Raw genomic sequence first — 9,809 nt, 5'->3', positions numbered from 1 at the left:
ATGAGCTAAAGACCATGACTCAAATTTCTACTAATCAAAAGTAAACTTTTACTTTATTAATAAAACATACTAATATATTTGTCAATGCAAGTATACTTCAGTAAAATTAATTGGCCCTATTTTAATACATTTTCACAAAATGCAAATAATAAGTCCACATTTTTAGATGCAGAGGAGTTGAAAAGGAGTGAGGCTGTAAATAGCAGAACAAATAATTTCTTTAGAATCTGCAAGAAAGGAAAATTTGGGAAGGTATGCCAAAAGAAAAGGAGGGAGATGAGGAAGAGAGGAAGAAGAGGTAGAGGAGGAGGAGGAAGAGGAGGAAAAAAGTAGTAAAAAGAAAGAAGAAAGGAGAAAGGAAGGAAGGAAGGAAGGAAGGAAGGAAGGAAGGAAGGAAGGAAGGAAGGAAGGAAGGAAGGAAGGAAGGAAGACAGAAAGAAAGGAAGGAAAGAAGGAAGGAAGGAAGGAAGGAAGGAAGGAAGGAAGGAAGGAAGGAAGGAAGGAAAGAAAGAAGGAAGGAAGATAGCTATGCCTTATTGCTCCAAATTCTGTCTACTTCTGCACTTCCCACTTACTATGATCAGTCATGTAGGTGCTGTCTGTTGTTAGAACTTTAGAAAGGTCCTTAAGCTCACAAAATCCTAACGACATCAAGGAGAGATGCTGGCTATAATTGTGGTGTCTATTACGCCACCACAGATCTATATAGATGTGTCCATTTCATCAGCAGTCCCCATAATACAGTCTTTAGAACACGGAGTTGCTCAACAACTGTACACACACCATTTAGGATTCATGATGATTCCAAGGCTTTATGCTGATACCCTGATGTCCAAATTGCAGAACAACAGGAAACTTCTAGTGCCTTCTTTTCTATACTATCAAATCTTCATTTCTGCAGTATAGGAACAGTGTTGATATGCACTATGGGAAGAGGTATCTCTGTCCTTCCTTACCTGCCTAAGGTACCTTCTGATAGGTTAAAATAAAAAGCCTAGTGTCTATAGCAAAAGGCAGAATAGTGAGGTTGGACTTCCAGAGAAAGGGGGGAACTCTGGGAAAGAGGTAGGGAGATTTTGCCAGGGAGACCCAGAGGTGTGAAACGAGAAGCACCCAGCCATGTGGCAGAATTTAGATTAGGATTAACAGGATAATTGAGTTATGAGCTAGTTGGAAATAAGCCTCGCTTAAGGCCAAAAGCTATAAAATAAATATAAGCCTCCGTGTCATTATTCAGGAACTGGAGAGGGAATAGAAAAGACCCATACACTTGCACCTGGTGGAGGGCTGTGGACACTCAGACTTTGCTTCCCTGGCCTCTCTTCATTGTCAACCTTAAAATATTAGAGGGAAATTTCTCAGACATCCTGGTGAGACTTCAGTGGTCCACACTACTCTCTGAGTTTCACTATGCTATCCAAAGACAAGAAGAAGAAAGCTGCCGGAAAGTCAGCCAAAAAAAGACAAAGACCCAGTAAATAAATCTGGTGGCAAGGCCAAAAAGAAGTAGTCCAAAGGCAAAGCTCAGGACAAGCTGAACAGTCTCGTCCTGTCAAAGCTACATATGAAAACTCTGTAAGGAAGTTCCCAACTGTAAACTTATGACTCCAGCCATGGTCTCTGAGAGACTGAAGATTCGAGGTTCCTTAGCCAGGGCAGACCTTCAGGAGCTACTTAGTAAAGGACTTATCAAGCTGGTTTCAAAGCACAGAGTCCAAGTCATTTACACCAGGAACACAAAGGGTAGAGATGCCCCAGCTGCTGGTGAAGCTGCGTGAACAGGTTCAATCAGCTGTGTATTTGGGAAAATAAAACTTTACTGGATCAAATAAGGGAGGAGAGAATTTCTCAGTAGTAGGGATTGTTTAGCATATGCAATGTCCTAGATTTACCATCCAGCACCATACACATACACACTGGGGAGGGGTGGCAGAAACAGAGACAGACAGAGAAAAACAGACAAACAGACAGACAAACAGAGAGACAGATGTAGAAGAATGTATTAGGCAATAAGAAAACCAGGCTTCAAACTTCTGGGACACAAAAAGAAACTGATTTGGTTTTTAATTTTTGTTTGTTTGGGGTATTTTTTGCATTTTTTCTTTTATTGAAAATAGATTTCCCCTTCCTCTACTCCCCTCCCCCCCCCAGTTCATCCTCACTTCCCCTTCGGGCAAAACAGACTCTGGTCAGTCACTCCCACAAGTTCTATGCTACCATTGCCCTAGCATATTCTCTTGTTTCTTTAGTAACTCAATAACTAACCTTCCACCTTCCAAGGAGAATGATATTTCTTAGAAATAGAACTAAACAATACAGTGACATTTCCACATGTCACTGTATTAAGTGACTGATAACTAGCTTTTATAGGAGCCTTTCTTAGTCAGGGTTTGTATTCCTACACAAAACATCATGACCAAGAAGCAAGTTGGGAGGAAAGGATTTATTCAGCTTACACGTCCACATTGTTGTTCATCACCAAAAGAAGTCAGGACAATAACTCACACAGGGCAGGAAGGTGGAGGCAGGAGTGGATGCAGATGTCATGGAGTAGTGCTGCTTACTGGCTTGCTTCCCCTGGCTTGCTCAGCTGGCTTTCTTACAGAACCCAGGACTACCAGCTCAGAGATGGCACCACCCACAAGGGGCTCTCCCCCCTTGATCATTAATTGAGAAAATGCCCCACAGCTGGATCTCATGGAGGAATTTCCTCAAAAGAGGCTCCTTTCTATGTGATAACTCCAGCTTGTGTCAAGTTGACACACAGAACCAGCCAGTACAGAATCTTTCTGTTTTCTAAACTAGGATAAAAAAATTAGATAGATAGATAGATAGATAGATAGATAGATAGATAGATAGATAGATAGATAGATAGATAATAGATAGATGATAGATAGATGGACGGACAGATGGATAGACAGACAGACAGACAGATAGATAGATAGATAGATAGATAGATAGATAGATAGATAGATAGATAGATAGATAGATGGAACTTTTGAATGAAATCAGAGCCTCTGTTGAGTTGTCTCATTACCCATGCCTTTTTTTTCCTTTCTTCTAATTGGCTTTTGCCTGACTTCAGAAAAGCTGACATGAATTAATGTTACATAGAAAATACATGGTATTCAGGATCAATAGAACTCTTATATGTAACAAATGTAACAATAGACTCTTAGATGTAACAACTCACCTGGCTATGCTGCTTCCCAGTGTGGTCAAATCAGATACCTGCCAAGCCCAGTCCCCCACACAAAAAGCATAAAAATGTCTCTGATTTTTCTTTTTTTTTCTTTTTTTTATTGATATATTTTTTATTTACATTTCAAATTATTTCCCCTTTTCTGGGTCCCCACTCCCCGCAAGTCCCATAAGCCCTCTTCCGTCCCCCTGTTTTTCCATCCACCCCTTCCCACTTCCCTGTTCTGGAATTCCCCTATACTCTTGCACTGAGTCTTTACAGAACCAGGGGCCACTCCTCCATTCTTTTTGGACATCATTTAATTTGTGGATTATGTCCTGGGTATTCAAAGTTTCTAGGCTAATATCCACTTATCAGTGAGGGCATACCATGATTGATCTTTTGAGACTGGGTTACCTCACTTAGTATGATGTTCTCCAGCTCCATCCATTTGATTAAGAATTTCATGAATTCATTGTTTCTAATGGCTGAATAGTACTCCATTGTATAAATATACCACATTTTTTGTATCCATCCCTCCATTGAAGGACACCTAGGTTCTTTCCAGCTTCTGGCTACTACAAATAGGGCTGCTATGAACATAGTGGAGCATGTGTCATTATTGCATGCTGAAGAATCCTCTGGGTATATGCCCAGTAGTGGTATAACAGGGTCCTCAGGAAGTGACATGCCCAGTTTTCTGAGGAACCTCCAGACTGATTTCCAAAGTGATTGCACCATCTTGCAATCCCACCAGCAGTGGAGGAGTGTTCCTCTTTCCCCACATCCTCGCCAACACCTGCTGTCTCCTGAGTTTTTGACCTTAGCCATTCTAACTGGTGTGAGGTGAAATCTCAGGGTTATTTTGATTTGCATTTCCCTAATGATTAATGATGTTGAACATTTCTTAAGGTGTTTCTCGGCCATCCGAAGTTCTTCATGTGAAAATTCTTTGTTTAGCTCCGTACCCCAATTTTTAATGGGGTTATTTGGTTCTCTGGGTTCTACTTTCTTGAGTTCTTTGTATATATTAGATATTAGCCCTCTGTCGGATTTAGGGTTGGTGAAGATCCTTTCCCAGTCTGTTGGTTGACATTTTGTCCTTTTGACGGTGTCCTTTGCCTTACAGAAACTTTGTAGTTTTATGAGGTCTCATTTGTCAATTCTTGATCTTAGAGCATAAGCTATTAGTGTTCTATTCAGGAACTTTTCCCCTGTGCCCATGTCTTCCAGGATCTTCCCCAGTTTCTTTTCGATTAGTTTCAGTGTGTCAGGTTTTATGTGGAGGTCCTTGATCCATTTGGAGTTGAGCTTGGTACAAGGAGATAAGTATGGATCGATGCGCATTCTTCTGCATGCTGACCTCCAATTGAACCAGCATCATTTGTGGAAAAGACTATCATTTTTACACTGGATGCTTTCAGCTCCTTTGTCGAAGACCAAGTGACCATAGGTGTGTTGGTTCATTTCTGGGTCTTCAATCCTATTCCATTGATCCACTTGCCTGATATTGTACCAATACCATGCAGTTTTTATCACTATTGCTCTGTAGTAGAGTTTAAAGTATGGGATACTGAATCCCCCTGAAGTTCTTTTACTGTTGAGAATAGTTTTAGCTATCCTGGGTTTTTTGTTATTCCAGATAAATTTGAGAATTGCTCTTTCTAGCTCTATGAAGAACTGGGTTGGGATTTTTATGGGGATAGCATTGAATATGTAGATTGCCTTTGGCAAGATGGCCATTTTAACTATATTAATCCTACCAATCCACGAGCGTGGAAGATTTTTTCCATTTTCTGAGATCTTCTTCGATTTCCTTCTTCAGAGATCTGAAGTTCTTGTCATATAGGTCTCTCACTTGTTTGGTTAGAGTCACCCCAAGATACTTTATGCTGTTTGTAGCTATTGTGAAGGGGGTTATTTCCCTAATTCCTTTCTCAGTCTGCTTATCCTTTGAATATATAAAGGTTGCTGATGTGCTTGCATTGATTTTGTAGCCAGCCACTTTGCTGAAGTTGTTTATCAGCTGTAGGAGTTCTCTAGTAGAGTTTTTAGGGTCACTTAAGTATACGATCATATCATCTGCAAATAGTGATAGTTTGACTTCTTTCCAATTTGTATCCCTTTGACTTCCTTATGTTGTCTAATTGCTCTAGCTAGGATTTCAAGAACTATATTGAAAAGATATGGAGAGAGGGGCAGCCTTGTCTAGTCCCTGATTTTAGTGGGATTGCTTCAAGTTTCTCTCCATTTAGTTTGATATTGGCTACCAGTTTGCTGTATATTGCTTTTACTATGTTTAGATATGAGCCTTGAATTCCTGTCCTTTCCAATACTTTTAGCATGAAGGGATGCTGAATTTTGTCAAATGCTTTTTCAGCATCTAATAAAATGATCATGTGGTTTTTTTTCTTTGAGTTTATGTAGTAGATAGCATTTATGGATTTCCTTATATTGAACCATTCCTGCATCCCTGGGATGAAGCCTACTTGATCATGGTGGATGATCATTTTTATGTGTTCTTGGATTCGGTGGGCAAGAATTTTATTTAGTATTTTTGTATCGATATTCATAAGGGAAATTGGCCTGAAATTCTCTTTCTTAGTTGGATCTTTGTGTGGTTTTGGTATCAGCGTAATAGTAGCTTTGAAGAAGGAGTTGGGTAGTTTTACTTCTGTTTCTATTTGGTGGAAAAGTTTGAAGAGTATTGGTGTTAAGTCTTCTTTGAAGGTCTTATAGAATTCTGCACTGAAACCATCTGGTCCTGTGCTTTTTTTGGTCGGAAGCCTATCTATGACCCCTTCTATTTCTTTAGGGGTTATGGGTCTGTTTAGATGGTCTATTTGATCCTGGTTTAATTTTGGTAATTGGTATCTGTCTAAGAAAAATGTCCATTTCCTCCAGATTCTCCAGTTGTGTTGAGTACAGGCTCTTGTAGTAGGATCTGATGATTTTTTTTAATTTCCTCGGTTTCTGTTGTAACATCTCTGTTTTCATTTCTAATTTTGTTAATTTGGATACTGTCTCTGTGCCCTTTGGTTAGTCTGGCTAAGGGTTTATCTATCTTGTTGATTTTTTCAAAGAACCAGCTTTTGGTCTTGTTGATTCTTTGTATGGTTCTCTTGGTTTCTACTTGATTGATTTCAGCCCTGAGTTTGATGATTTCCTGTCTTCTTCTCCTCCTGGGTGAATTAGCTTCTTCTTGTTCCAGGGCTTTCAGTTGTTCCGTTAATCTTCTAGTGTATGCTCTCTCCATTTTCTTTTTGGAGGCACTCAAAGCTATGAGTTTTCCTCTTAGCACTGCTTTCATTGTGTCCCATAGATTTGTGTATGTTGTGCCTTCGTTTTCATTAAATTCTAAGAAATCTTTGATTTCTTTCTTTATTTCTTCCTTGACCAAGGTATCAATGAGTAGAGTATTGTTCAGTTTCCATGTGTATGTGGGCTTTCTGTTGTTTTTACTGTTACTAAAGACCACTTTTACTCCATAGTGATCTGATGGAAGCATGGGATTATTTCAATCTTCTTATATTTGTTGAGGTCTGTCTGTCTTGTGACCAACTATATGATCTATTTTGGAGAAGGTACCATGAGGTGCTGAGAAAAAGGTATATTCTTTTGCTTTGGAATGAAAAGTTCTATATATATCTGTTAACTCCAATTGGTTCAAAGCTTCAATTATTTTCATTGTCCCCCTATTTAGTTTCTGTTTTCCTGATCGGTCCCTTGATGAGAGTGGAGTGTTGAAGTCACCCACAATTATTGTGTTAGGTGCAATGTGTATTTTGAGCTTTAGTAAAGTTTCTTTTATGAATGAGGGCGCCCTTGTATTTGGGGCATAGATGTTCAGGATTGAGAGTTCTTCTTGTTGGATTTTTCCTTTGACCAGCAAGTAGTGACCTTCCATGTCTCTTTTGATGACATGATAATTTTATCTGAAATTAGAATGGCAACTCCGGCTTGTTTCCTGGGACCAATTGCTTGTAGAATTGTCTTCCAGCCTTTTACTCTAAGGTAGTTTTTGTCTTTAACACTGAGGTGTGTTTCCTGTATGCAGCAAAATGTAGGGTCCTGTTTACGTAACCAGTCTGTTAGTCTATGTCTTTTTATTGGGGAATTGAGTCCATTGATGTTAAGAGATATCAATGAGTAGTGGTTATTGCTTCCTATCATTTTTGATTTTAATTTTATACATGTGTGGTTATCTTCTTTGGGTTTGATGAAAGAAACTTAATATCCTGCTCTTTCCAGGGTATAGTTTCTCTTGTTGTAATGGTGTTTTCCCCCTATTATCCTTTGTAGGGCTGGGTTTGTAGAAAGATATTGTGTAAATTTGGTTTTGTCATGGAATATCTTGGTTTCTCCATCTATAGTAATTGAGAGTTTCGCTGGGTATAGTAGTCTTGGCTGGCATTTGTGTTCTCTTAGAGTCTGCATGAGATCTGCCCAGGATCTTCTAGCTTTCATGGTCTCTGGTGAGAAATCTGGTGTAATTCTGATAGGTCTTCCTTTATATGTTACTTGCCCCTTTTCTCTTACTGCCCTAAGTATTCTTTCTTTGTTTAGTACATTTGGGGTTTTGATTATTATGTGACAGGAGGTATTTCTGTTCTGGTCCAGTCTGTTTGGAGTTCTGTAGGCTTCTTGTATATTCATGGGCATCTCTCTCTTTAGGTTAGGGAAGTTTTCTTCCATAATTTTGTTGAAGATATTTGCTGGCCCTTTAAGTTGTAAATCTTCACTCTCATCAATGCCTATAATCCTTAGATTTGGCTTTCTCATTGTGTCCTGGATTTCCTGGATATTTTGAGTTACAAGCTTTTTGCATTTTGCATTTTCTTTAACTGTTGAGTCCATGGTTTCTATGGTATCTTCGGCATCTGAAATTCTTTCTTCTATCTCTTGTATTCTGTTGTTGATATTTGCGTCTGTGGTCCCTGATTTCTTCCCAAGGTTTTCTATCTCCAAAGTTGTCTCCCTTTGTGCTTTCTTAGTTGTTTCTACTTCTGTTTTTAGATCCTGGAAGTTTTTGCTCAGTTCTGTCATTTGCTTGTTTGTGTTTTCTTCTAATTCTTTAAGAGATTTTTGTGTTTCCTCTTTCATGACTTCTGCCTGTTGATCAAGGTTCTCCTGTATTTCTTTAAGTGATTTTTGCATTTCTTCCTTATTGGCTTTTGTATTCTCCTGAATTTCTTTCAATGATTTTTGTGTTTCCCTTTTAAGGGGTCCTAAGTTTTGATCCATTTTCTCCTGAATTTCTTTAAGTATGTCCTTCATGTGTTCCTGTACCAGCTTCATGACCAGTGATTTTAAATCCAAATCTTGTTTTTCTGGTGTGTTGGGGTATCCAGGACTTGCTAATGTTGGAGAATTGGGTTCAGATGCTGCCATAATGCCTTGGTTTCTGTTAGTAACGTTCCTACATTTGCCTTTAGTCATCTGGTTCTCCCAGGTGTTAGATGGTCTTATTGTCACTAGCTGGTGCTTCAACCTACTATGGATTTTTAAGGTTATCTCTGCAACACTGGATGACTGGGTTTCCTTTGGCACAGATTACTGATTTGCTGCCTTCCTCTTTTGTGACTCTGGAGCCCTTCTCAGTCTTGCCTCAAGCAATGTTATACTTAGGTTGTCAAGGTCAACCAGGTGTTCTCTGTCTGCTCTATTATGGAGCGAAGATGTTGTGGTGGGGGTCACTCCCTCTGTTGATTCTCACATAGGACACAGGTCCTGTGATGGACTGGCTTGCAGATGAACCGCCTATATGCTCAGTTCCTGAGTGCAGGCAGACCCCTGGTGGTTTGCACCACCAGAAATCTAAAGCTCAGAGTGGTACAGTACCTAGAGATCCTTTTCTGTCCCAGCAGGCAGCAAATATGGTCGCAGGGCTTCTCCCCTTCCGCAGCTCCCTGGGCAGGACAAGGCTCTGATTTTTCTAAAATACACTCTAAGGTGGTTTCTGCCTTGTTGGCAATAATATGTTTCAATTTTAATCTTTTTGAGGCTAATGTTACACCAGAATTTTTTTATCTGGGCCAATTGACTTCACAGAGAGGAAAATAACTACAAAACTGTATCTCAATGATAGTCAACAGAGCAATTCAGCATGAGCACCAGAAAATATTTCCAAGACCATTTCCTGACAGTTGGTCAATTGCATCATTTTCTGTATGATAAACAGCATACTATTTATATTATTATTTGCCATAGAGAAGTTTCTCTGCCAAATATGCTACAGGATTTCTCCAGGCTTCCCGAGTCCAAGGGTGACTTTAGTTCAAATTCAAAGTCATACCGTAAATATCACAACCATTCAAAAGCTCCTTGTGCCAATTGTAATAATTGTCAAAATGTATTTTGAAAGTAAAATTAGAACATGCTGAATGCAGTAAGGATTTTCAAGAGAAAGACAGTGATTAAAACATATAATATACCTCACCTGGTGAGCTGACCCTGGAGATAGGGACATGGGTGAACCAACCCTGAGAGCTGAGAGAGAACAGGTGAGTGATGGCCTGGGTAAGGAGAGATGCCCCAACCCCTCCTCCCTCGCTGCCTGCATCCTTCCCTGGCTGCAGCAGTCAGTGGCCCGCACCTTGCCTGGGCAGCACAGCAGAGCTGACCATGG

General features: G+C 39.7%; 1 pseudogene; it reads left to right on the top strand.

Moving 5' to 3' along the window:
• Positions 1-1,410: 1,410 nt before the first annotated feature.
• LOC127671324 (40S ribosomal protein S25-like) lies at positions 1,411-1,778 on the top strand (annotated as a pseudogene).
• The last annotated feature ends 8,031 nt before the right edge of the window (positions 1,779-9,809 follow it).

Source organism: Apodemus sylvaticus, chromosome 20 (assembly GCF_947179515.1).
Source record: "Apodemus sylvaticus chromosome 20, mApoSyl1.1, whole genome shotgun sequence".
In the NCBI taxonomy this organism is placed as follows: domain Eukaryota; kingdom Metazoa; phylum Chordata; class Mammalia; order Rodentia; family Muridae; genus Apodemus; species Apodemus sylvaticus.
The sequence above is the reverse complement of the archived record's forward strand: the minus strand, read 5'-3'. Positions and strand labels throughout refer to the sequence as shown.